At 38.4% G+C, this 27,256-nt stretch overlaps 1 protein-coding gene across 1 annotated transcript in view; it reads right to left on the bottom strand.

Annotated features, from left to right (window-relative positions):
- LOC124263156 (dorsal-ventral patterning tolloid-like protein 1) overlaps window positions 1–26,382 on the bottom strand; it is a 226,656-nt gene extending 200,274 nt beyond the window's left edge. Inside the window, 1 exon segment of the mRNA XM_046697723.1 lies at window positions 23,759–26,382. The gene's annotated coding sequence lies outside the window, so the exon portion shown is untranslated.
- Between the last annotated feature and the right edge of the window lie 874 nt (window positions 26,383–27,256).

Consider the following 27,256-nt stretch of genomic DNA (forward strand, 5'->3'; position numbering starts at 1 on the left):
TCGAGTTTATTCTTGATTTATAGAGCAAAAACACAACAACATCACTAGGCTTGATTAAGCTTTAATAACAACTTTTAATCATGATAAAATAAAAATATGAATAATATTTGGCACAAATGAAACAAGGACATATCCAAAGATTTCCGAGTGTTACGAAGTTTTCCGAATGCAAGTCAAAATACCAGTTTTCGATCAGCGTATCACAATACGTATCGTTTTCATGTCAGTAAATTTCATGCCAGTAAATACCGGTAAACCGGTTATATTGCGCAGCCCTACTTGTGAAGTCCCAGTATCTAATCTCTAAATGGTTAGTTTGACTACAAGATCACTTACACCATGGATAATGTTCACAAAGTCTAAGTAACCAAATTGCTGACACACTTTGGTTTGGTAACCTTACACAAGAATCTGTGCTTGACCGTGACAACCAGTGTAACTGCCCATGCATGATGCATGTGATGTGTTCTCTATACCTTTTTAGTGTTCACTTCATGCTTGGTGGCCTGGGTTATCAAATGCTTTGCCCTACGGCTACTCAAACAATTCTTGTGGAATATACATCATCATGTTTGTAAATCACCTATATTGATATACCTACCACCAGCAAAATGTATGCTGACATATAGATCTCTTTTACTCTATTGATTTGTTTTACCCCAGAGATGAAGATCTTTATCACACTTTTCTGTTCTGTAAGGTAACACACACAAGATTTATTCCCATTCATTAACTATTTAGTAATTTGGTCTGTGGTTTGCAAAACAGGATGTACTTATGCCACACGTATCTTATGAAAATTGCAGTAGTCTACATTCTACTGGCGACACATTTTCCAGTAAATGGCTCCATCAATTCAAAAAGAGCTGCTGACATGGTCTATAGTGATGATTACCTAACAAGTGGGATTGTGCCACCATAGGCAATAATACTGTGTCAAATTAGTTAAAGAGGAAACTTGAGCCTTTCACGCTTTTGTATGTGGACTGTAGGCTTTGTGTTGAAGTAGTAGAGACATAGAGCTAGTGCTTAACAAGAAATAGTCTTGACACACGTAGCATTATAGATTATTATCCCAGACAGACCAGCAGATGTACCTATGGATCCACTGTGGGATATTAACTGCTGGCATATGAGGTGTTTCCCAATGTTTTTGGGGTGAATAATTGGCTTTTGCATGTATTTGTCATGTATTGAATCAGTGGGCCAACATGTGTTTACCTTTTCACTAACACCTGTGGCCGTATGCATGTTATTAGCTAACGTCATGTAATTGCCGGGCTTAGCAGCCCTCCTACACGCCATGCACAGCGTCGGTTTACCTAGGCGTTACTACGCCCGGCTTAACGGATTTACGTCAAGGTGCGGTGTGCTATTTTTAGATTTTCGAACGTTTTTAAACCACCGGTAAAAGGCGCGAAACAACTTCATGGTACATCCCTTGCAGACGTAATCATGGAAAGCCAAAGAAAACCGAGAAATCCCAACTTTACCGATGGATCCTGGTGGAGAAATAACATGGACTTTCAAAATGGGCTTCACCATAAATGTCGCCATATTTGACACATTACGAAATCACGATTCACTTGTTATTTGGTGTATGTTTTCAAATGTTCAAATCGGATAATTACTACTCAGATGTATTGAATTTCAAAAATAGCATATTAATGATCACTGATATCAGGTTTTCATGAAATCACTAATGATAATTCTGAAAATACACTTGTAAACACGAGCGCCGAAGCGCTTTCCGTCATATTGGATAGTGTTTACAAAATCAAGTTTCATGAGGAGGACAGTAATGAGACGCCAATTACATCACGTGTATATCACATTTAACTGCAACAAATGCATCACTGAATTCCCCATACATTTTAGAATCAAATTGCTAATGGTCTTTGTCACCAATATCAACTGTCTGGATAAAATGAAACAAAAGATATTGAGTGTCAAAAGTCCAAACGAACACTGTGCTCGAAAGACTGCGCTTGTAAAGAAAGAAAAATTCCGATTTTATACTACGTAGCATTTTCTGAAATATTCCGACATGCAGTCGTCTATTCATTGCTTGCAATGGCTCAATAGCTTTAGAATATGCATGGAAAGAGTATCGTAGCAAGAAATGGGAAATTAAAAAAAGAAGCAATGCAATCATTTGATATTTCATAAGAAATTATCGAAGTGTCCATGCAGCGTGATGCCATGACTGACGCAGAACTACAAAGGTTTTTATCAGCATTTCTGGCTTCTTCTCTTACTTACAATGTAAACGATAAAACATATATCAATACACATATAGTCAGAATCATTCTGATTACTTACATCTCATATTTATGTACAAAGCGATCCCTGAATCAAGGGAAGGGTCCTCGCAAAATCCTGTGTACCCTTGTCAGCGTGGCGCCATTTTATAAGTGTCGGTCGGTGGTAGTGATGTCATCGTCAACATTGCTGTACATGTTAGACAATTTCTTTGAGGTGAAGGTCGGTTGAACAAGTGTAAACACAATCGCCCTATCCTTTCGATTACACTTTCAGTATTATGATGTATGCTTTGCGTATCGTTCAGATATTTTTTCATCAAACTATTTTCAGTATATACATTTAGCCTTGTTCAATACCATATTATACCTGGATATAGGGTAGGCGTTTTTGATTGTTTGAAAGTTTTTGATTGTTTGAATAATATTTACATAAGAAATTGGCTGCGTAGCCATAACTGCAAAATATTTTGGTGTTGTGAAATATTATTTTCATTTACGTTAAATTGATGCCAAACAGGTGCGCGTGTTGCTCACAATAAGATACGCAGTCAAACCGTCTAATTATTGATATACATGTATTCAGGACACTATTTAATTGGTAAAATCATTCATTTTATGTTTGGTCTAAAGAGTGTTAAATTCAGACATAGAAGCCGAGACCTTTCATACAATTAATGGAATTTAGGTAAGATATATACTAATCAGCAAACCAATGTCGCTCTTTTTCCGGCGCCATGAAAATGCATATAACAAGCCATGACGTCAACTAAAATGTTGTATTATTATCAGTAATTTCAGTACATTTGAAGATATGGCTAGTACTCTGTTAATAATGATGCAAAAATTAGTCAATATACATCTACACAAACAGTAGAATATGGGAATCTAAGAACTAACTTACATATCGGATAGGGCCATCCAAATCGCTATTCTGCTTTCTCAAGTAGTACATTGCCATCTTTTCTTATAAATTGCGAAACTACCAAAACGTATCCGCTCACATTGGGGAACTTTGTAATGGAATAGCTTGGTTCACCGTGAACACAACATAATGAAAATATAGCGAAAGTATCCACAACAACTTTTCTCCAAGTGATCTGAGTAACATTGACCTAGTGTTAAGCATAACTCAGTTATGCCCCCTTATCTTTTATACATGTATGACCTCTCTGTCGTCAGTTGACGTCATAGAAGGAAATCCACTTATTGCGAGTCATTTTTAATGTTGAGCGTCTAATGTAATGCATAAGCACATAAACCCAATTCATATACACTTATGTCGTTCAGATATCAGGCTGTATTTTCTTCGCTCACACTTTCTGTAAAGATGCCAAATTAAAAAAATCGTAGCAGAGTGCTTTTATCGGTGCACGACAAAAAGCGGAGAAATTGACAGTTTCTTAACGCGTAACAAAATTTTAGACAACATTTAGCAGTGTCTATTTCTCAAACCGCCGAGGTAGTCGCACTCATATTTATACCAACGGATATGAAATTAAATATTCTACATTTCTGTGTAATGTTATAGCCGTAGGCAGATCCAGGACCACGCAAGGGGAATTCTCGCACAACGTTCACTTTTAAAAACTTTGGAAAATGTGCGCCTGATAAAAAACTCGGCATCCAGTGCCGCCATTACAAGGCTACGCCTGCTGGGTAGGTGGCGTAAATATAGAGCGCTACGACTGGCGTAACTTTAACTACGTCTACTATGTGCATGGCGGTTAACGTTACGTCCGGGCGCACATTTTACTTACGCCCAGACTAGAATTTACGCCCGACATATGCATACGGCCACTGGTATTATCACTATTTGATAGAGGTTCATAAATACATGCTTATGAATCATACCACAGACTTTATGGAATAGGTTATGTTGCTTGAATCTCTCAAACAATATGTAACTGCAACGTTCAAAACACTCCTGAACAAATCTTAATGAATAATTTACTCCCGCAGTCAACTTCACCCCATATTGAAAATGGTTCAGAAAAGAGTAAAGTTGATAACACCAAACATGTCTCTTTAAATATTACTCAATAATACTGGTGTTCAATTACACCTCTAATACTGGACACGAGCAACGTAAATTCATCGATTTCCTCCAGTTAGTTAGTATTCCTCCCCGCACACCCCAACATGGCCATCATAAAATGCACTTGACAAGATGAATTGGGGAAGGATTTAAGTGAAAAATCCAATATTTTGCTGACCTTCCCCCAAATAAAAGTCAGAGATGAAGTAGGGGCCTGAATAGCGTCAATATATAGGATGCTGTCTTGTAACTTAAACTGTCAAGGCCGATAGACATGGTATTAAGTCGCTGTAAACATACAGTAATATCACACACTGCTCTCTGAGTCTGGGATCTGGCTACATATTTCCCTGCTGTACAGATTCATAAAGGAACTGGATAAAGTTTACTCATAGTTTAGTCAACAGTTTTATTACAAAATTGCGAACATTTTCTTCCAGTTACTTTACAGCAAATACCAAAGACTTTTATCACTATATTGAAAAATATTAATGCAGACCAAACAAGCATGGTATATCTTGAAGTATAGGTACAACATAGCCAGCATGTTGGGTATGATATGTCAATTGTATAGATTTTAGAAATTATCAACATATATTCTTAAGGAAATGACATATATATGGCATTTTTAATAATATGAGCAGTTTACTTAATGTTTTTTTTTAATTGATCAACTAATGATGAATGAAAGTGAAATTCTAGTTTTATTCAGATATGGTACCCATGTGGGGAATAGACCTCAAGACTTTGGTTAAGACCAGCAAATGCTTTTACCAACAGGCTACCCCACTGCCCTTTGATACACCAACTCTTACATAAAACATGTGGGGCGGTCGGGTAGCCTAGTGGTTAAAGCATTCGCTCGTCACGCCCAAGACCCGGGTTCGATTCCCCACATGGGTACAATGTTTGAAGCCCATTTCTGGTGTCCCCCGCCATGATATTGCTGGAATATTGCTAAAAGCGGCGTAAAACAATACTCACTCATATGAAACAGGTGACAAAATGTCCAGTTTGTTAGTAGTAGTTCATTCACATCTGCCCTACTTGATAGCTTCTTGAAGTTTTTTAAACTAAATCCAAAGAGTCATTTCAAAAGCACAAAGCCGGGTTTAAGTCTTGCAAGGGTGTACAGTGTGTGAAGCTCATAATATTTGTCTACTTTCCTCAAGCTAGAAACAGGACTTGGCGAGAATCAGAGAAACCTTGCTACGAACTTTATTTGATTCAGCTAAGTCTCATTAATATTTCCATTCATGAATAATACATTAGAAAAACACTTAGTTTCTGAAAAAATTCTGCTTGAATATCTATTTCCAGAAGTCTTAAGAATTCGGGGTATGACACACAAGTGCAAAAAAACAAGGTGGACAATACTTGTGCTAGTTACAAAACTCTAACTGACAATACCATCATGCATAATAAATACAGAATGACTCCTGATTCTAATTAGTACAGTCAAAACCATTGTAAGGTGTGTGTTAAAAAGTCAATTCACTTAATATCTTCATGCTCCATTTGTTCAAGAAAACCTTGCCACCATTGGATCAGTGTGAATGATGAAGTTAGTAAATACTAAAGGCAAATCAATAATCCTCTACTCCAAAGCATGTCAGTTTTTTATGATCAATGAACAATACTCTATACTTGGTCACAAGGGAAGAAATTTTCCCTACAAAGTCAATTTCTGCAATGTGAATTTGACCAAATTTGAGGCAGTTTCCAGATTTTTCTGATCATTCTGTACTGCTCGACCTCTAAAGACCTGCAATCAATGATATTTCAATAGCTTTAGAGAAGATATCACGAACTGAGAAACGTGCATAAATGACAGATTAAAACAAAATTCAACCATTCCTGATTTCAGCTGGAGTTTTTGTCATACAAGAAACTACAGCTACAGGTTCTCGAAGTTCAGAAATCACTTTCTTCAACTTGAGACCTTTTTCTCAATTAGGTTAGGAAGTATCATTATACACAGAGAAAAGGTAGAAAATGAGCAAAAAACTTTTGTAGGTGGCTGGAAAACAAAAACCAATTAAATGATAATTGCCAAGACATATTTTCTAAATAATGTACTACAGATGGATACCATATCAAACCAGTGTTAGAGGTGTCAGTTTGCATCACTACTCATTGACTAGGGATATTTCTGTTCCAGCCACAAGCTAGGTTGGTAATTAAGCTCATATCTGGTGTCCTCCACATGATATTGCTGGAATATTGCTGAACTTAATGGTCTAAAACTCTCTCACTCATCAAAACATTTAGGTCATCTTGTATGACAGTCAAACAGAATCTTCACAGTAGTTCCAATTAAAATATTGAACAAAGTTTGAAACCACTGCAGAGTAATCTTTATTATATTACTTAATAGTGAGTGAGAGTAATTATACAACACACTTTGATTCAAACCCTGGTCTTCGGTATAATGATTAAACCTGATCGGCATGAGACTACCCAGACACCCCCTGGAATACTGATAGAATAAGTGGACGGACAGGCTGTCGCTCTTCTGGTAGGACATGTCTAGCGGGCAACCATATATCATTACCAAAGCACAAGATGGCGACAAAGAGAAACCTAGACAAAGCTATCAAATGAACAAACAATAAAAATCTCGATATATTATTATTGAATGGTGAGTCTGTCAGTGGTGACAGCTGCTGCAATGATCGTAACCAGTAATTCTTGACTTGAAATGTCACCCGTGAGGAGACATCTGGTCAATTTATACATACGTCAATACTAGCATACATAGTCGTGTTGCCCAAACAGTTGTTGAGCCAGTTGTAATGTCCTGCCGCTTGTTACATGGTGCATTTGACCAGTGAAGATCATGAGAGCTACGCGACTATTGTAAGGGGAGACTAACAGGGGATTGGGTGGTTATATATGAATGTCAGCATGTCCACATTTCATAGATCAATGCTCATGAGGTGAGGTGAGGTGAAATTGGGTTTAACGTCGTACTTGAGAATATTTTGCTCATATGATGACGTGCATGCGTGTGTATGTGTATGTGAGGCTGCTTGTACTAGCCCAGACTTAAGCTGGTTTCATAGTGCTAGCCCACTGAGATACCATGCCGCAGTGAAGCATGAATACCCCACTCAGACACATTATACTGACTCCGAGCCGACCAGTCCTTGTTGTACCCATAAATGCCGAGCGCCAGGCAGGAACCAACAAGTACCATATTTTAACGTCTTTTGGTATGATGCGGTCGGGGATCAAACCCGCGACCTTCTGCTCTCTGGGCGGACGCTCTAACCACTACACCACGGAGGCGGTCCAATGCTCATGACATCAATCACAGCATTGTGTTGATTATTCACAGACCACCACCAGAAGGTAGTAGTGTTGTTGAGTACAGTGTAGAACAACAAACAAGAAACAACATGCAAGTTAGTAGTTATGCAGTTAGACACTGGACTGAACAAAACAGGATGATTATATATGATTGAAATCTTTCACAAATCAATTTAAACCAATGTTTTACCCCCGACTCACTAACATTAGGGTCCTGGGACCCCCAATTATTAGTGTCAGGGTCCTTGGTGACAGCATGAGTGTCCTGTAAAGTAACAATGTAGAGAACTTTACATTTTATCATTTCTTTAGAGCCTGGAATGAATGATTGATCATGTGAAATGATTCACGTAACTGCTCTGAAAGACACGACCCAACACTTAGCAAAGTCACAGATGTGTTGTGGGTACAGTGAATAATATTGTCTATACCTCTGGATGCAGTGAATTGTTTCTCTGCATCCATTCTCCACATCTGTGTGTACTGGACACATTTACGTAGCACCCAGTAAACGTTTCATGCGTATCACTGTAGTAACAGTTGCATGCCATCACAACTGTATCAACAAATGTTTGTCAGGATATTTCTATTATTTGGAACTATACATTATAGAATAGATACAATCTTCACAGCATTCAGTAGTAGCTGTTTTGATTTAACACATGTGTAATCTCTTCTGCAGAAGGCAACCGCCTCGGTGGTGTAGTGGTTAGAGCATTTGCCCAGAGAGCGGAAGGTTGGGGTTTGGATCCCCTCCCGCGTCATAGCAAAAGACGTGAAAATATGGTACTTGTTGGTCCCTGCCTGGCGCTCAGCATTAATGGGTACAACAAGGAGTGGTCAGCTTCGGAGTCAGTACAATGTGTCGGGTATTCATGCCTAACTGCAGCATGGTATCTCAGTGAGCTAGCACTATAAAACCAGCTCAAGTCTGGGCTAGTACAAGCAGCCACACATACACACTCATGCACATCGTCAATATTCTCAAGTACGATGTTCAACCCCATTTCACCTCACCTCACCTCACCTCACCTCACCTCTGCAGAAGGACAAGCATTAGATACAGCTTTGATCTAAGCATTACTTTTTCTTGTAATAGTCCACTTATTTCACATTATCAGTACTTTGTGGGAATGTTACACTTGCTGGACAAAATATTCAGTTTTGAAATGCCCCATCATTGTTTTGTCACATCTGTTGCCATGTTAATTTTTTACCATGCTTCATTGTATATACTGACCTAAAATTCTGAATAGAACAATCATTCATCCACTGACAGACTGACTGACTGACTAGCTCATTCATATTTACAGTACTTCACGTGGGAGTAAGATCAGTGTTGATATTTCTCTTTCATGCAGAATTGGTTTAGAAGTGTGGCAGCGGTTTTGATTGCCATGTGCAACATCAATATTTGATGACAATTTTGTGAAGAAACCTTATCAACATGATGTATGAAAATATTCCAATAATGTGTGGGTGTTTACAAAGTATAGTTCAGTACATCATGATTCATAGTTAGGAATGTTTACTCACACTGAAAACAATAACTCATTTGATCAAATCCCAATGTTTTGATACACTCATTTTTATGATGTTGTCAGGGTACCTTACAAACTGGTAAAGATATCAACTTTGGGAGGACTCAACATCCTGCCACTGAAAAGGTAATGGTTTCATGAAATCATGACTCTAAATCTGCCTCTCAAGGTAAGGATGGCTCTACTCTCTACTACATGATGATTGTGTAATCTGTCGTCACTGACAAATCTACAATAACGTTCCAGCCAGTCAACAAGTCAGCTCACTATAACCCTTTACAATTCACAGACAAGAGTGGACCAGGTCATGTCTAACACCAGTTTCACTTCATGCTATCATCCCACATTAAGCTGACATGAAATTATAGAATTCAAAGAGGTGCAAAACCCATCAATCTCCAAACTCATCACCTTTACCTTTTACCCTTCATCCCACATCTAGCCATGAAGATCCAGGTTATAATTGATCTTCTGTAACCCATGCTTGTCGCAAGAAGCAACTTATGGGATCGGATGGTCAGACTCACTGACTTGGTTGACACATGTCATCATATCCAAATTGAGTAGATCGATGCTCATGCTGTTGTTCACTAGATTGTCTGGTCCAGACTTGATTATTTACAGACCGCTGCCATATAGCTGGAATATTGCTGAGTCTGGCGTAAAACTAACTCACTCACTCACTCACCCTACATCCCCAAACCCCAACCCATCACTCTCTAACCCATCATGCCACCCTATCCCAAAATCTAACCACCAACATCCATCCCACAACATGCTTAGAAGTGGTGTTCAGCAACTCATAGTTGTTGTAAGAAACCACTGTGATTGTGGTTACAACTGGTGACTAATGGAATCATTGAGTTGAATGATGCGTGTCATCTTAAATCGATGCCAGTGATGTTAATCACTGGTTTGTCTGGCAAGGATTGATTACATATTGACTTCTGTGAAAAGGTTTGAATACTGCTGAGTGCAGTCTAAAACAACAAACTCACAAGCAACCTCTAACCCATCAGTGTCTCTCTAATCTAATCCCTGCCTTCAACCTCCCACCCATAAACACATCAACCCATTATACCTGTAGTCTTTCTGTCACTCCCCATTGTGACACGATATCACTGTAGTACTCTATGTACGTACTGACTATTACCATATCAGTAACCTTTGTCAACCACAACACATCTCCTGCTCTAAACAAACATGCAATTTGTGGACAATCTGCCCTATATAAACACCATTATAAACTCTGGGGACAAATAGAACCTTTCACCTTGCTTTACTGAACATGGGGTGTTAGTGCAGGTAACAACCACTGAAACCTTTGGTGGGCAAGAATTAATTCTGTTGTTCTATCCAAATACTGTCAGTGACATTTATTACTGACAAAGTAGCCTCTTTACTGAGGAAATTGTCCCATCTGTCTGGTGGTCTGGTCACCATATGGTAATGAGCAGGCCAGACAGGCTTATTATAATAACTGACTGGTACATTTACCATACAGCACACCCCCAATCTCCTCAGTCATTATTTCAGTAGCTTCACACAATGTACTTAGAGGTTGTTGTTGAAAATCACATTCCTAAATACAATAAAGTTAATATGTGCCAAAGGCCACTTTCCTTTCACTGCTGGCAAGTTGCTTGTAATAAGGCTGGGACGGGTAGGAAAAAAATGGAATCGAGTACCCGCATGTGCTTACCCGAATCGGGAATCGAGTACCCAGAAAATGTAAGGAATACAGCGCTTCTGTCAACTGTCTGAATATTCAATCACGAGTTGACAGAGATTATTATAAAAACTTGAAAGGATGGCAATAAGACATTAAAACAGATCTTAGGCTATTTAATTTACGTCTATTTAACCAACATAAAGAGTAACAGCATTAATTACATTCCTCGTTAAAACACAGAACCTCTCATTCCCGCCGCTCATGCATAGATAAATTACAGACGTTAATAATAACCTTCATTAATCGGACAATACCAATGATGTAAATGAAAAAAAGACAAGTTATTATCTGCCCTTGTTATTACAATTATTCCTAGAAAAGGAGACAAGTTATTATCTGCCCTTGTTATTACAGAGTTGATAATCTCACACTTTTTGCATATATACCTCGATTTCCAGAAATACCCAGGACTGGTGTCACTCGATTCCAGGTGCCATCTGACATTATTCCACAGAGGCTTGAAGTATATAAATGTAAGTAACATACAACACTAGGTACCACTTCATATGTCAAATAGACAAATACTCACTCACTAGTCACCTGAATGAAGTCATCCTGTGTAAATGTACCTATATACATAAATGAAAGTTAAAATCCAAATGGAGACCCTAACAATGGTTTAATTCAGAAGTTGAACTTTGAAAATCATTTTAAAATTGAGCTGGATTCAATTTTGATTTATTCTCTTGGACCTGGAAGACAATAAAGCTTCCAAATGTTACTGTCAGTGTTTCTAAGAACAAGTGTGCCAAACTCATCATGCAATTTTATGGCATGTTTGACAAGATCCTTCCAAGGTAGCCCCATCCTTCTTTCCTGATCGATTAAATGCTTTATGCCACTGACCCTGATACATACTGTTAGTTGTGCTAAAATGTTTCCTTTCACAGTGATTTTATTGTTTTTCATTCCATTAAGATGAGCACATTTAACCGCAGGTGCAATGGGTTTAGAATTAAATCAAAGTTATGGAAATAATTCCGAACAAACAACAGATGGTATTTCTTTTGACAAGTGAAATTGGTTCTTCTAGGGAAGGCTCCCTTTCAGCATCCTGATCAATATTAACAATGTATGTCAGTTTCATCTGCTGGTATTACATATAAACCAGCCTTGAGAACATCCCTTTAGTGACAATACTGTCATTGACAGTCAAGCATTAGGGAGATACAACCATCACCACGATACTGTACTGTAGCATCTTGCCGTAACAGTTACCCTGTGTGTAGTGTCAGTACATGTCAGCTATGTGTTGCCATATAACAGGAGGTGAGTTTTTGACAGACTGATACTGAATAAAGTCAATATTACAATGTCAAAGTCTTTTTGTAGTCATGGATACAGGAAGAATAGCAATGTGAGAGAATTTTTTTCTGCCATCTTGTCAATCACATTTGAAGGGGAACACATTTGTGAATTTATTTGTAGAATTTATTTTTCCCCAATATACCATAATACAGAATTATTAGTAAAGTCTATATCTTGAAAAGCATATTGCAGTTTATCAGTGATTACTGTGATGTTCTACTTTCCATGTTATCTCTGTATAAATCACATACAATTTTCAGTGGTTGTGTCTAGTATTAATAAGAACCAATCAGCTCCTATAATGAACCAACTCATTTGTCTAATCAATGAGAACTTTTTAAACGTTTTAAACAAAAAAACTAAAGGAACAATGTACACATTCATAAGTCTCCTAAAATGACTCAAAGAACATTGTACATAATGCACTGGGTGTCCTCTAACTGTCTTCCATTATCTCTGGGGTAGGGGAGAGTAACAAAACTCTATCAAGATAGGACCAAACTCTCCACATCACAGCCAATAGGAGTCAAACTATCAGTCTCCAGGCAGCCCAACCAAACTCTCCACATCACAGCCAATAGGAATGAAACTATCAGTCTCCAGGCAGCCCAACCAAACTCTGATAACATGTCTGATATTATATAAATGTGGATAAAACAGCTCAGGTTGCCTTTCAACACAGATGATATGCCTTTCAACATACTGATAGCAGTAGGCCTGTTGAGGTGTATCACCATGGTTTTTGTGGTCAGTTATCACACACAGCAGGGCCAACAGCAAGTTGGATAATTAGAGATTCCACGATGCTATGCGCATTTCGTTCTGGAACACCATTTTTTTATTTTTCCACTCTTAGTTTTCACTGTAGACTTGCACAAGTCTCTAAGGTCAAACTTAAAAGTTTATATGATGATTTCTAAGAATTTAATAAATATCAGACTGGGGTCCCTTTGTACTGTCTGCTTATCTAGACTTGCATCTCAGAAGGATAGAATTACTATACATCCATGGGCAGCGTCAGCATTCAGTACAGCCTTGGAGCAAGGCTATTTTCACAGCTGCTTTGCCTGGACTCTGTGTTTCAATGGATATTCAGAATGGTTATTTTGTAGTGATGTTGCATATTAAAACATCACATGAAAAGCATTACGTTATGCTGCATAATACCTTATCCATTAATTCAAACAGAGGTAACAAATGTGCACATGTTTGAACTGATACCTGTGATAACACCAGTGTCGTGCCAACTACCTGCCCACCCCTTCCCAGCCTCAGTAAAACAACCTTGAAAGTGAAAAGGCTATTGACGAGAGTGAAGAAATAAAGGCAGTGAGGCAACACTGAGTGAAGTAAGTAGCACTACAGTCTGGGCGTGAGAAACAGCCAACTGTGAATATGCTCAGCTCCATGCCTCCCATCTGTGTTGCCTCATAGAAGCCAATCAATACCTATACAATTACTCAATACACTACAGCTCAGTGACAACCATATCTGATATCTAATGCCACTTCACGTCTCAGTCATGCTCGTTACACAGACACCTGCATAGTGCACTGCTTCTGCAGTTGGTGTTGGACAGTCAGCACCGGTGATATATGTAATATCCTGTGGAACATTATTGGATTAGAAACGGAGATGTGATGACATCATTGTCAAGTTCAATATACAGTTTCGCTCTCTGTAGCATACAGTTTGAATATCTGATACGAGTCAGTTTTCACATGCGCTGTATAATGAAATATCACATGCAAATTAAATAAATCAGGTGTATAATGCTATGCGAACAGCTGATGCATGCGCAGGTAATTATTTGATAACGATCATTTAGTCTGTCCAGACACCACAACTTGATCTGGCCTCCATGGTAAACAACAGTATACTAAAAACGAAAATGTACTTTGCAGCATAGTAAAGGCAAACTTATGTGCATATGTAGATATGACGATCATGTCATGACTGATAAACTTCAGTGATAGAAACAATCAGGGTATCCTCTTTGTGTCAGGGGGCGGTGGGGTAGCCCAGTGGTTAAAGTGTTGGCTCGTCACGCCGAACACCCGGGTTCGATTCCCCACATGGGCACAATGTGTGAAACCCATTTCTGGTGTCCCCCGCCGTGATATTGCTGGAAAATTGCTAAAAGCGGCGTAAAACTAAACTCAGTCAGTCAGTCTTTGTGTCAGTGTATCCAGATGGATGACGTTCATACTATCAAACACTGGATAGTTTCGGCACCTTGACATGGGTTGAAGATTGCTCAAAAAAAAAAAATATATCGAGAAAATTAAGTTCAGCATTGACAGATACCCTAATTTCAGAATTGACAGATACCCTAATTCGCCAGAGTTTGTTTTAGACAGTTTAAACTTCACCATCAAACACCTACAAGCATCTCTGGTGGTAGAGACCGCCTCCGTGGTGTAGTGGTTAGAGCGTCCACCCAGAGAGCGGAAGGTTGCAGGTTCATTCCCCGACTGCGTCATACCAAAAGACGTTAAAATATGGTACTTGTTGGTTCCTGCCTGGTGCTTGGCATTAATGGGTACAACAAGGACTGGTCGGCTCGGGAGTCAGTATAATGTGTCCGAGTGGGGTATTCATGCTTCACTGTGGCATGGTATCTCAGTGGGCTAGCACTATAAAACCAGCTTAAGTCTGGGCTAGTACAAGCAGCCGCACATACACATACACACGCATGCACGTCGTCATATGAGCTAAATATTCTCAAGCACGACGTTAAACCCAATTTCACCTCACCTCACCTCTGGTGGTAGACAAATGCTTACTCTTTGTAAGTAAATACATTTGTTGTAACAAACATGCATATTTAAACTGACACAAGCTCCACAGAAAATCTGGACTTGCTTTATTTAGAATTACAGCATTACAGTAGAAGCGTGATGCAAGGACCAAATAGGGGTCCATGGTCATCAACTCACTGTTCAAGCTTTACTATGTATATATAGCCTTGCCTTCAGTATTGTACATCACTTGCTTGATAACGGTGTTAGTAGCTACACCGAAACGTCGCTCGTATTAATATTAAAGAAGCTGTACATCCATAGACCTGTCCTCGTTGGTCTGTGTAACAGACTACTCTGCCACCTGAGTCCCCCGTGGAACTATACTAACTTGACTATACTGGGCAACATTCACATCCTAAGATTCAACCTCCATAAACCTACTTTTGGGTTATTCCAAAAGAACCCAAAACAGCTGCAGAAAACATAAAGCAAATGAAATTTCTGTCATGAAATTTTATTGTAAATATCTTTCCAGCAGGATATATGTTTATTTCCTGTTTCAGAGAGCAGGGACTGAACAGCAACTAGTCATCCAACACAACCCACTTCAATTTCTCACCTCATCCCTCCTCCATCTTTTTAGTTGTATACCCTTCCTCTCCTCTTTTCACCTGGACAAGAGCTTAACATGAATCCCTTCATTCACCCCTTACCTCCCATGTTAGTTACACATTCATATGAACTGTTTCCTTTTGTCACCATATGTTCTTGTGTTTTCAGCTTTAACATTTACCTAGCCCTTGCATGTGTTTATGGGTTCATGTGGTAGGATGCCTAATAATGCTGACTCATACAATGGATTCTGATTTTACTGGATATTTCTTTTGATAATGAAATGATTTATCCCAGAAATGTTTTTAATTTTGACGAATAATATAGTACAAATATCAAAGCTACATGGAGATCAGCTGATAGGGAGTAATGAGGGAATGCACATGGAATCAGTGAACCTTCAAATTAAATTTTCATAAACCATATTATTGATTAATGTTGAACAGTGTTCTGAAAGTTTCCTCTATGCCACAGGTGTGTCCAACCCATACAGATATACTAATGACACTGTAGTCTAATACACCGCTGCCTCTCCTTGATGCACCTGACAACATCTTCCGTTATTCATGCACATTAACATTACACAGCATTTCTTGTGGTGTTAAATATGGAACAACATAAGAAGCCAATACTGTGAATGTCACTACGAACATACACAGAAAATGTCAGCCAGTAAGTTGTTTGTGACACTTCTATTTATGACTTCTGGAATATCAATCAAGAATGAGAGAAAGACATATTTCTATTTGTATATTTTTTACCCACCTGTGAAACAAACATAACAGACATCTATAATCTAACAAAATATATTAATAATTGATAACAACAACAGCACAACTTTCACTACAGTAAGTATTTGCAAAAGGCATTATCACAATATGAATCTTTAACGAGCCTTTCATACAAAATAGATTGATTGGAACCATCCTACAATTACAGAAAGTGCTTAAAGAGAATATAGGAGTACTCTATCATGACAATAATACCAAGATCTAAGGACACAGAAATAAAGCACATATACAAACACCCACTTAAGATATTAAAGACTAAAGCAAGGTTATTTCATTTTCATTGTAAATGGGAAAGTGTTCGATAACTTGGAAAAGCAATTGTAAAAAACCGAAGAGTTGTGCATAGGCTCATCGAAATTTGGAAAGAGCCAGAAGCCATTACAAACAGTCACAAATTACACGGAATGTTACTTTCTCTCCTGATTTTATTCTTCATGAAAAAAAAGTGGATGTGGAGCTATAATATCTTTTAGGACACCAAGGGGCTGAGGAGAAGGGCACACACAATCCCCATTTCAATCTCACTCTCATGGCTGACATGGCCAAGTTGTCACTGTATATTCTCTTAATTGACTTTTCCTATGAAAAGGTATTCAGGCCTTTTTAACACCTTGGCCAGCAAATGGAGCAAGTAATCTGGTTAAATAGACATTTTCTTCATTAGGGATTACACTTATTTTACATGATCTACAAATGTCTTTTCTTCTAAGGCTGTTGGTTTGAACATTGCTATATCAGACCAGTCATCTGTTCTACCTTCAGCCTTCAGGGAGTTCTATGCCTACTCTTGCTGACAAGAGACACAAGGAGTTTTGGGGAACTCACATATATCCACTGAAACAGTTATAGAATGTGTGTGTAGGTGAATGTTCTTTGGTTGTGTGCACATAATAGCACAATAACTATCATAAGTCTTTTTTGGACTTTGGTTTGTCACATTGCTCCAACTACTGCAAGTCTGTGTTAGAGTATGGGAATTCTGGTCTTCTTAGCACAGCAACTATCACAAGTCTGTGTTAGAGTCTGGGAATTCGGGTCTTCTTAGCAGAACAGCTATCACAAGTCTGTGTTAGAGTATGGGAATTTGAGTATATTAGCTATGCAACTATTGATGTGATAGACAGAAGCTTAATATTTATAACCATGTAATCAGTTAGATCACACATATTTCAACACAACGGAAAGAGAGAAAAACATAGATGTTAGTATTGCTATGGAATTGACAATTTGTATTCCTCATTTCACAATAAGATATACCTAGTAAAGGAAAACAGTTTGGGGATGACAAAAGTGAACTCCACGGTCAGCTAAATAACGGCTAGAGGGTGGGTAGGAGATTGGACATTCGTGTGAATGAGTGAGCGGAATGTTTTGTAGTGTACTCAATCCATAGTGATAAGAAATCCCTGCTACGACCACAGTCACCCATTGTATGAACCAACTCTATACTATAAAGAAATATTTCAATCATATTATTCAGTCTGTAAATAATCCAATTTAGCCTCTATGAACCAGATGTTAATAACATGAGCAAGAAGCCAACCATTGTGGTTCCATGGGGACTAAAAGTCCATACTCTCATAAAACGTTCCCAAGTGAATCCAGCACCTACATGCTGTCATGGAAGCATGACCACCCTAATTGAACAAACTGATGATTCCATTCACGTTTATTGGTAGATGGTATCTAATTAAAATGTTCATCGACAGAATTGATCATGTGTCATATTGGGGGATTGTTCTGGATATGAACAAACATAACAGAGAAAATATACCAGTGTTGATAACACCTATCCTGTTTCCATGGTAACTGACGTGTATGCTGGTGCATGACTTACAAGTGAACGACACTTCTCTTCAGCAGATCAGTTGTATGTGAAAGATGGCTTTGGTGGTACCCAGTGCAAAATTAATGCTTGAACCAAAATATGTGTGTATAGTTTACCTGGTTGTAGGGTCAGTCAGTATTGTGTGGGTACTTAGGACGTGGACTGAGGGAAACAAATCCTTCAATAATGGGACATACTTACTGGGTATTTATTCTCTGGAAACAGTCCAAGATGATTAAGTACCTTGAGTGTTGAGAGATGTGAACTGCTAGGTGTACTAGTCAATGATCCCCTTAACATGAAGGATGTGCCCATACATCAAGGTCTCTAGGAACAGCCAGGTGTTTCACCGAAACCTACATTTACATGCAGTCAAGAAATGTTTTTTCACAAATTAATTTCTCTCCTCCAAACTGACATTTTTCCTAATGCTATTTTCATAAAGAAATGAGAGCTGGCCAAATCTGCTTTTTCATAATCTAGACTGGTTACAGTCGAGAGACATACATGTACAAGCATAGGTACAGTGTAGGAATATCAGAAACCATGGACATTCATACGTGTGACAAAAGCAGCACAAATGTTTACAGCAAGAATAAGAACATCATATCTCAGCTCCTACAGGAAGTAACAACCATGGGCTTTGCATTTAATACAGATGTTGGGAATTTATTTCAGGACCTTAACATGGCAAGCAAATGCTTCTACCTGGCAAACAAATGCTTCTACATGGCAAGCAAATGCTTCTACATGGCAAGCAATGTTCATCAAACCTGCACGTGCTCACACAGATGAACACGTCCTTTCATAACCCCCCTTGGCTATCACCAACAATGGCTCCCAATATTTTCATATCAGTATTAAAAACCATGTATTCAATCCTATGAGAAAACAAATATGAAACACAATGTACCTAGTGTATTGTTATGAAAACTGCTATTGAGAGACCATGTTGACAAATTCATTAAAAAGCTGGACCCATGCATGTCTGTCATAATGCAAGCACCTGTTGCAAGGTACAGGCAATGACAGCTATATACAACATATTCTTGTTCACATAAGGAGGATGTCACGTGAGACACTTCAAGCAGACAAGTACACCAATATGTTGCACAAACCTATTTGTATGCATGTTTACCTTGATGATATGAGTATCAAGCAGAGATTTCACAATGAATAACCAATAGCTGTTGTAAAACATCAATATGTTACCAGATGTTAAGGAAGAGACATTCCTGTATCATACTACCCCTACCTGTAGGTACTATGACACACAACACATGCTGTTTTCATGGAATAAAGGAAATTACATCAGCACGTTATTGTTATTGTAACCATCAAATAATTAAATTCAGCATTTTTAAGATCTACTGAGTACTAAATCCAATTTTAATGAAAAGAATAAACTTTGTATGCATGGATATGAGCTCAATATGTTTTATATTTTTGAATTGGAATGACAGTCATGTTGTTCAGATACAGATGAGAGGTTCCAGAGAAGTATTGTTGTATTTTTGGCCACATGTGAACACAGTCATGCACCTGCTCGGCTTATCCAAAGGAAACAAAAAGTTACATAATTCTTATATGTTATGTAAAGAAATCCTGCATCAACATGTATGTTGCAGTGGTACAACATCTTACAGAAACACATATAAGCTATTCTAACAGATCTTGGCTGGGGTGGTAGCCTAGTGGTTAAAGTGTTCACTTGCCACACTGAAGACCCGGGTTCAATTCCCCACATGGGTACAATGTGTGAAGCCAATTTCTGGAGTTCCCTACCGTTATATGGCTGGAATATTGCTAAAAGTGGTGCAAGACTAAACTCACTCTAATAGATCTGTTGTTTACCATGTACGAGTATGACATTTGACTTCTATAAATCACATATTCCAACATGCATGAACTTACACCATATCAGGGAAGAAAAGGTCTCAAGTTGGCTATATCTATCTATATCTATCAATGTTCAGTGCCAACTGCATTGAGAGTGATTTGGATGGTTAACATTGTGGCCTGTCTGATTGTCTTTGTCATCCGACCATAAGGATGTTAATATCTGGCAAGATATGCTCATGTTATCAACCACTGGTTTATCCCATCCAGACTCAATGCGTCTTATGTGATATAGACCTGTAATATTTAGTTGTAACAGTTTGTGCTACAGAACTGAACAAAATTAACTCCCTTGTAAACTCCCCCGGCTCGCCTCTCATCCTATGGAAAGAAATGTTTTCAGCATGTTGCTCCACTCCTATGGAACTCTTTGCCACTCCACATAAAACTTTCTGCAACAACTGATTCTTTCAAGAAAAATCTTAAGACTTTTTTCTTCACTAAAGCCTTCCAGTGACTCTTCATTTCTCCTTGTACATAGGTTCTCAGCGCCATGAGCATGCATTCATGGGTGGACAATGGCGCTTTATAAATATCCCTATTATTATTATTATTGTTCAAACTGCTTTCCAAGATTAAAAACTGAATCGTGTTGTAGGTTGTGTTGACTGTCCATGCGTTCCCTTGCTATGCAGGAAACACAGGATAAATTCCCAACATATGGACACAATATGATGAATGATTCTTGTAGACCTCATGTGACTACATCATTGCTAGGAGGCATAGCATATCTTTTTCACAAGTTATTAAAGATAATAAGATATGTAACTATCTTATATTTACCAACAGCTCCTTTAAAACACTCCTCAAATTGACATGCACTTGTTAAAACATACATACACATTACAACAATTTTGACAAGCAGTTACAACCAATTCCAACTAAAATAACATCAATAAATACATATTTATCTTCTCAGAAAGACAAGCACCTGCTGTCATTAGCAAACAGTGTCATTAAGTGAAATAACCAAGCACTTATTTTAATAAACGTACAGCGCATTGTTGACACACACCTGCTTCAGAAAATCTCCCCACTTCCATTACACAACATTATGATGAACAAGCACCTGCCAAAACCACTGAGAAAATAGTATTACCACATAGCAGTTGATGGGCACTTCAAATACATGTTATAGCTTCTCTTCAGTCTAATGAATTATTTACAACATAACATTCCTTCCACTGTATCATTTACAGTAATCAGTTTAACTAGAAGTGAGTAATGTTACTGGTACAATATTCCTGCCCCCGGGGGCAGTGGCCCTGAAATCATCTCCTTACTCTAATCCACTGTTCTAATTCCCCCCTTCCACTCACAGAGCTGATATCTCGAATGAACATCACGGGAATCAAATGAAGTTTCATTATTTGTAATTTCAGCAAACCTGACATTTCATCTCTCCCCTCTTTGACTCTGGTTAAACAACACCCTTGAACTTCAAACATGAAGCATAGTAATTCAAATATACATACAGGAAAAAAATTTGTTGATGTCTTGTTGATCTGCCCAGTCAGCAGCAGTGTCTTTGTGCCAGTGATGTTGTCACTACCAATAATGTCTAACAACCACTACCTTCTCTGGATGTCTGGGAATCAAGCTCTTCCTGTCGACAACCTCACTCTGTATAAGGTTAGAGTATGATTACTGATGAGTGAGTGAGTTGGGTTATACAACCTGGGATTAATATAGATTTTCTGAGAGGCTGATATTTCAACCACAAGTCTGCAGCAATGACAGTAACAATTCCAAAATTGAATTAATTTTTTCCCCCAAGGTTTAGGAAATAGGATTACAAAAATAAATATTTCAAATAATGTACTTTTTTCAGTTTGTCTGCCAAATGCACTTTTTTAAATCTTATATAAATACTTGTACACCATTTACAGTACACTTCCACAGGGTTTTACACAGACTTTTAAAAATGGGAGTCATGGTGACTCACAATATATATTTTTGGGACTCATTTTCAACATTTGGGAGTCATGAACATTTAATATTTCTTTGTGTTAATCATTCTCAGTATGTAACTGTGTATGTCACACCACCAAATGAAACTACAGCATTGTTCAATTCAAACAGCCAGGATTAATGTCTCCTCTGGAACAATCTGACAGCTCTGTAAAAGTCAAACTATCATCAAACAATATCAATTTTTGCTTATCAAATCGATTTTATTGTACTGAATTGTGAGGGCCACCCATAAAACTTACGTTGCTTGACTCGTATGATAATATTTTGAGAGTCATTTACAAAATTGTTGCGTCAAATACGCAGGAATCATGCGTCATGTAAAACCCTGCTTCCAGTATTGCTGGAATATTGCTGAGCGCAATGTTAAACACCAAACAAACAACCAATCATCACACCACCACCACCATCATCATCATTTTCTTCATCATCATCATTGTCGTCGGCTGTTATCATTGTCGTCATCATCATCATCATCATCATCATCATCATCATCCAATAAACTTGCATCCTCAATGTCACTATATACAAAACACCTGTAACTGTAACCATGATACAATTATCACTGTTAGTTGAAATTTCTATAAAAGTAACATCAAAATTAAATATCAAGAGTCATGAGGCTAATTAATAGTCGTCTTGCTTGCCAACCATATTTCATTCACAAACATTACTTATATCTTACCTGTATTGGATATGAGTGCCCCAGTAAACAGTAATCCATGCAAGGTAAACACTTCCAATCAATTATTTCCAGAACAATCAATACAAAACACTACTAACAAATGCCTATACAAGGAGAATACTAGAACACGCAGAGTGCTCTGGAAGCTCACATGGTCTACAGTGCTTAAAAAATACCTCCTTCTGAACTGTCCAATGACCAAGTGATTCCAGACTGACTGACACTTACATAGGAGGAGGGCCGTGCAATGTGAGAGATAGAGAGAAGAAATACGGCTTGCTCATTAGAGAGGCTCCACAACAGAGGGCTTCCCATACTAAAAAATACGTTTCACAATTCTCTCATCTTAACATCATGTAATACTCTTCTCATAAGTATGTGTTTTTCACACATTAAATCATATGACATTTGCAAAATTGAAGTTACTTTTTAGGAAGATATTTGAACTATTTTTTGTAGGTGCAGCATAACACAATGTGACCAGATTAGAAACTAAAATGTTAACTTCATTACCAGTATGAACTGTTTCAAAGAGACACAGAAGCATGTTCAATATGGCTTACTGGTACAAACATGTACACTGGATTAACACATTTCTGTAAAATTAACAATGGTATTCATTAACAAAGTCTTAAGTGGCCACGACTTAGCTGTGAATATCCTCTCTATTGAAATGTATTAAGTAGCTCAACAGCACAGATGCTTTGTACCTTTCTAGTATACAACCTGTATAAAAAAGGCTCACAACAGATTACTGCTTTCCATAGAATCTATTTCTTATCAATTCTATCTGCTTTTACCAGTATATTTATTTTCAAGCAGAATTTGGCATACAAATAGCGTCTGTGAATAACAGACCATGCATAAAGCCCCAAGGGAAATTTATCCTGAAATGAGCAACAATGTTCAACCTGAGGCAATAATCAATTATTTCAATGGTATGTATACAACTTCAAGCTGGTGCTCCTAGCCAGCCTTATATTACTTGGTCTCAATAAAGCCTCATCGGTGATATTGAAAAAATGAGAGTACTCACCAGTTGGTGTGCTAGTATCCAGTAAACCTTGTCCAATTGTAAACTCCTGTCTTCTTGCCTTCAAATACAGTTGCTAACTGATCACTTCAACCACACACCAAATGCAATAGGAACCCCATGTCATGAATGATGATAAAATCCAAATTTGACAGAAGCACTCACATTAAAACAATAGTAAAATTCACAGCCTATGTTCCACATCTAAATCCAAAATATAGTCTTCAATGATCCATAAAAGTTAAAATCCAAAATGCTGCTTTAAGAATCCCCACATAGGGAGCCTCTGTGATGCGATACAAGACCATCAAGCAGCATCCCTCCCTATGATCCTCACTGCTCTTCCTTCTCTCTTCCACGTGCCGCCCTCGCTTCCCCACGTTACATGATACGCTGAAAGGTATGTGTTTCCCCTGCCGAGGGCATGTAGCTGTCGGTTTAATCCCTTACCACTGTAAGCTTAGCGAGATAGTATGCATAAAATTGATAGTGGTCATGAACACATCCCACTGGGCCTTCAAGTAATGTGCATCAAGAGTCGCAATTCATGCACTACATCCACAGATATCCATAATTAGGTTCTGTAAACTGGCAAGTCAGCCGTACCTGCTGATTTTCAGGGAGTCAGGGAACATGCATTCCTCACAGAAGCAACTGATCAAGTCCAAGCCCTCTTCTTCCGTGTTTCTTGATGTTGGTTCTCTTAACTAGGCTGCCGATGCCGTCAGAAAGGGGTTTCCCGGCTGTTATGTAAATTGAAAATCTAATCGTGTCGTCTGCTCCTGCCACAAATTGATGGGGATCATTTTCTGCACGGAAAAATGAGATGACTGGAAAAACCTTGATTCCACGTGTAACAGTACTTTCAGAGGGTTGGAATACTAGCCTGTTGTGTCAAATGCAGACTGTGTCCTAAGCTCCAATAAAAGCTTTGGCAGAACACTGCTAAAATTCACTTAGGTAAGGCTTTGGTGTCCGAAGAATATCTAGTAATTATGATCAGGCGGAGGGGAGCCAGAATACTATGAATGAAAGGGAAGTGAAAGATAGGCAATCTATATATTGTGTCTGATGATACTAGTGGCTAGAGCTGCATACGTGCCTGATGATGGGGCAGTACAATAGCTTCAGTGACCAGTTATACCTCGTAGATGTCACAAGGAATTACATTAAAGGAGACATCAATAGAACATTTCAATGCAACTTTTCCTCCAGTCTGATGAGATCAATCTGTAAATTCTTCCTAAAAACTTTCAGCCAGAAGTGAAACACTTCTGATTATCCAGGGTAATACACAACACGCAAAGGATGACACTTTCTTCATAGATAGGCAGTGTAAGTATGCTGAAGTATTGCCTCACCTTAAGGATATCGCATCATGAAGTGATCAAATATATGGTAAATCATTCCTTTCAATACCTCCAGGAAACACTTCAAGACAAATCTTCCAAACAAACGCCCAGTCACAAGAGCCAGTCTTGATACATCAAGGCAGGGTTAACCCTACAACCTCCACTGCCACACAGAACAGGAGCAGACAGTCAAGCCAGTAGCAGCCCAGCGCGCTGTGGTGTACAGCCAGATGCAAGTAGCAGACGTGAAGCAGCGAGGCGACTGGAATGACTGAGCCAGTGGACTGGCAGTACTCCACTACATACAATGACAGTGACAGCTGCTGATACCACTGTATGCATGTGGGTCTGAAACCTCCCTGCCTCAGCAACGGCAAAATCGTCAATTCACGATCTCTCTCACTCCGTCTCTCTCTTCGCCATTCTCTCCTTCAGCTGACTTCGGATCAATATATTGATATCAGTGTGAAATAATCTCCTAATCCACGCTCAGCTGTCTGCCCAGTCTACAGCCTGTGAGTGGCCATGAGGACTACTAGTATAAAGTTTTAGTCTTTGCTCCAAAGCTGTATAGCAAGGCTAAGAAAACCTAACTAGATTAAGTAGGTTTCTTCCCTTTAACAGATAGACTAATATCTCCTTCCTATACCAAGCCTTGGCCTATGCTGAGCCTCAGCTAGAGGTTGGCATGGAGGCAATCCAATTTTCCTCTGAAGCTCTGACCTTTCTTGTTCAGCCTTCACAACCGAAATGTTGTTGGAATTAGCCTGTGATTCCTCTCAAAAATGTTTTTTATTGAAAATAGGTTAACGTTGGAATGCAAAAATAATTCCATTTGATTTGATTGTGATTATTCATGCTTAGACTGGCAATACATTGTACAGCTGAAGGGCAAGCAGCAAAACCCAGAGCTGCAATGGAGGACTTTGATGAAGTGGATGTTGAAGGAATGCAATTAGTTTTAAATCAAGATAATAAACAGTACCGATGCATAAAATGTTCATAAATGAAAGCTTTTAACTACATTTTGTTTCATTTATGAAATGGTAATGCCAGCCAAATAACAGTACCTTGGAACTATCAATGGGGATTTTATGGGTCATCCTCGCAGTTTGTCATATCTCATGAAGCTCTCATTCCCTTGGCCATCTCTCCTTTCAAAGATCACCACCTTCAATAACATTGTATTGATCGTGACATTTAATAATATTTTTATTTAGGAATTGTTTAATGTTTTTGAAATAAAAAGATTGCCATTTACAACTTATTTGACAGTTTCTGCCAACAACTTGTTCAAAAAGTAATACACTTGTGGCACATACATTCCTGGCATCTCGAGGAAGCAAAGATCACTGATTTCACCAAGACAGTAGCCATCTTATGGGTATTTTCTTCTGACAACACTGACTTCGAATTATGGAATGGAACTAGAGTACTTAGCACAACATACAAATGCACTATCAACTTCACCACCTTACCTCTCTTACTGCAAACAACACAATCATGATAAAAGCTTTTGCAAATAATGACTACAATCAATTCATATGCATGAAAGAACACATTATGGTGAATAAGAGAACATAGAAACAGAAATAGAAATTCTCAGAGGAGTTACTTAATTTATCCCAGTATACGCACTCTCGATGACGACATCTGAATACAATTGTATACCATTGTATACCACTGTGCACAATTACAGTACCTGAGTTGGACAAGTGTAACCTTAAAAGAAACCTCCCTAGAGAATGACAATGAAATCCCTCTCAAACTGCAAGAGATAATTAACAGGCTGGTAGCATCTGTTTTGGTGCAAATTTATTGATTCAATGGGACCGACTTCCTAGCCTTTTGTATTCCCTTTCTTGACCATTCCACATGTCGGCCTTGTATAAGTTTTGGAATGACTTTGATCGACTGTCTAGGCTGTCCTAGACTCTTATATTTTCAGACTCTAGCTGACAGTCAAAACTACTAATGAGACCCTAAACTAGCATTTGCCTCAAAAGCAGGATCATATACCTTTCTACAAATCCTGTTCCTAAACGGTTATACATTCATTGTCCCTTGTTGCCATTTCAGATACTGTAAAACTGTTTTGCTAAAGCTATTACGGTCCCAGTAAGTAATTCTGCTGTTATTATTTGTCTGA

Source organism: Haliotis rubra, unplaced genomic scaffold (assembly GCF_003918875.1).
Source record: "Haliotis rubra isolate DU_JTF1 unplaced genomic scaffold, ASM391887v1 Scf87, whole genome shotgun sequence".
NCBI classification, from domain to species: domain Eukaryota; kingdom Metazoa; phylum Mollusca; class Gastropoda; order Lepetellida; family Haliotidae; genus Haliotis; species Haliotis rubra.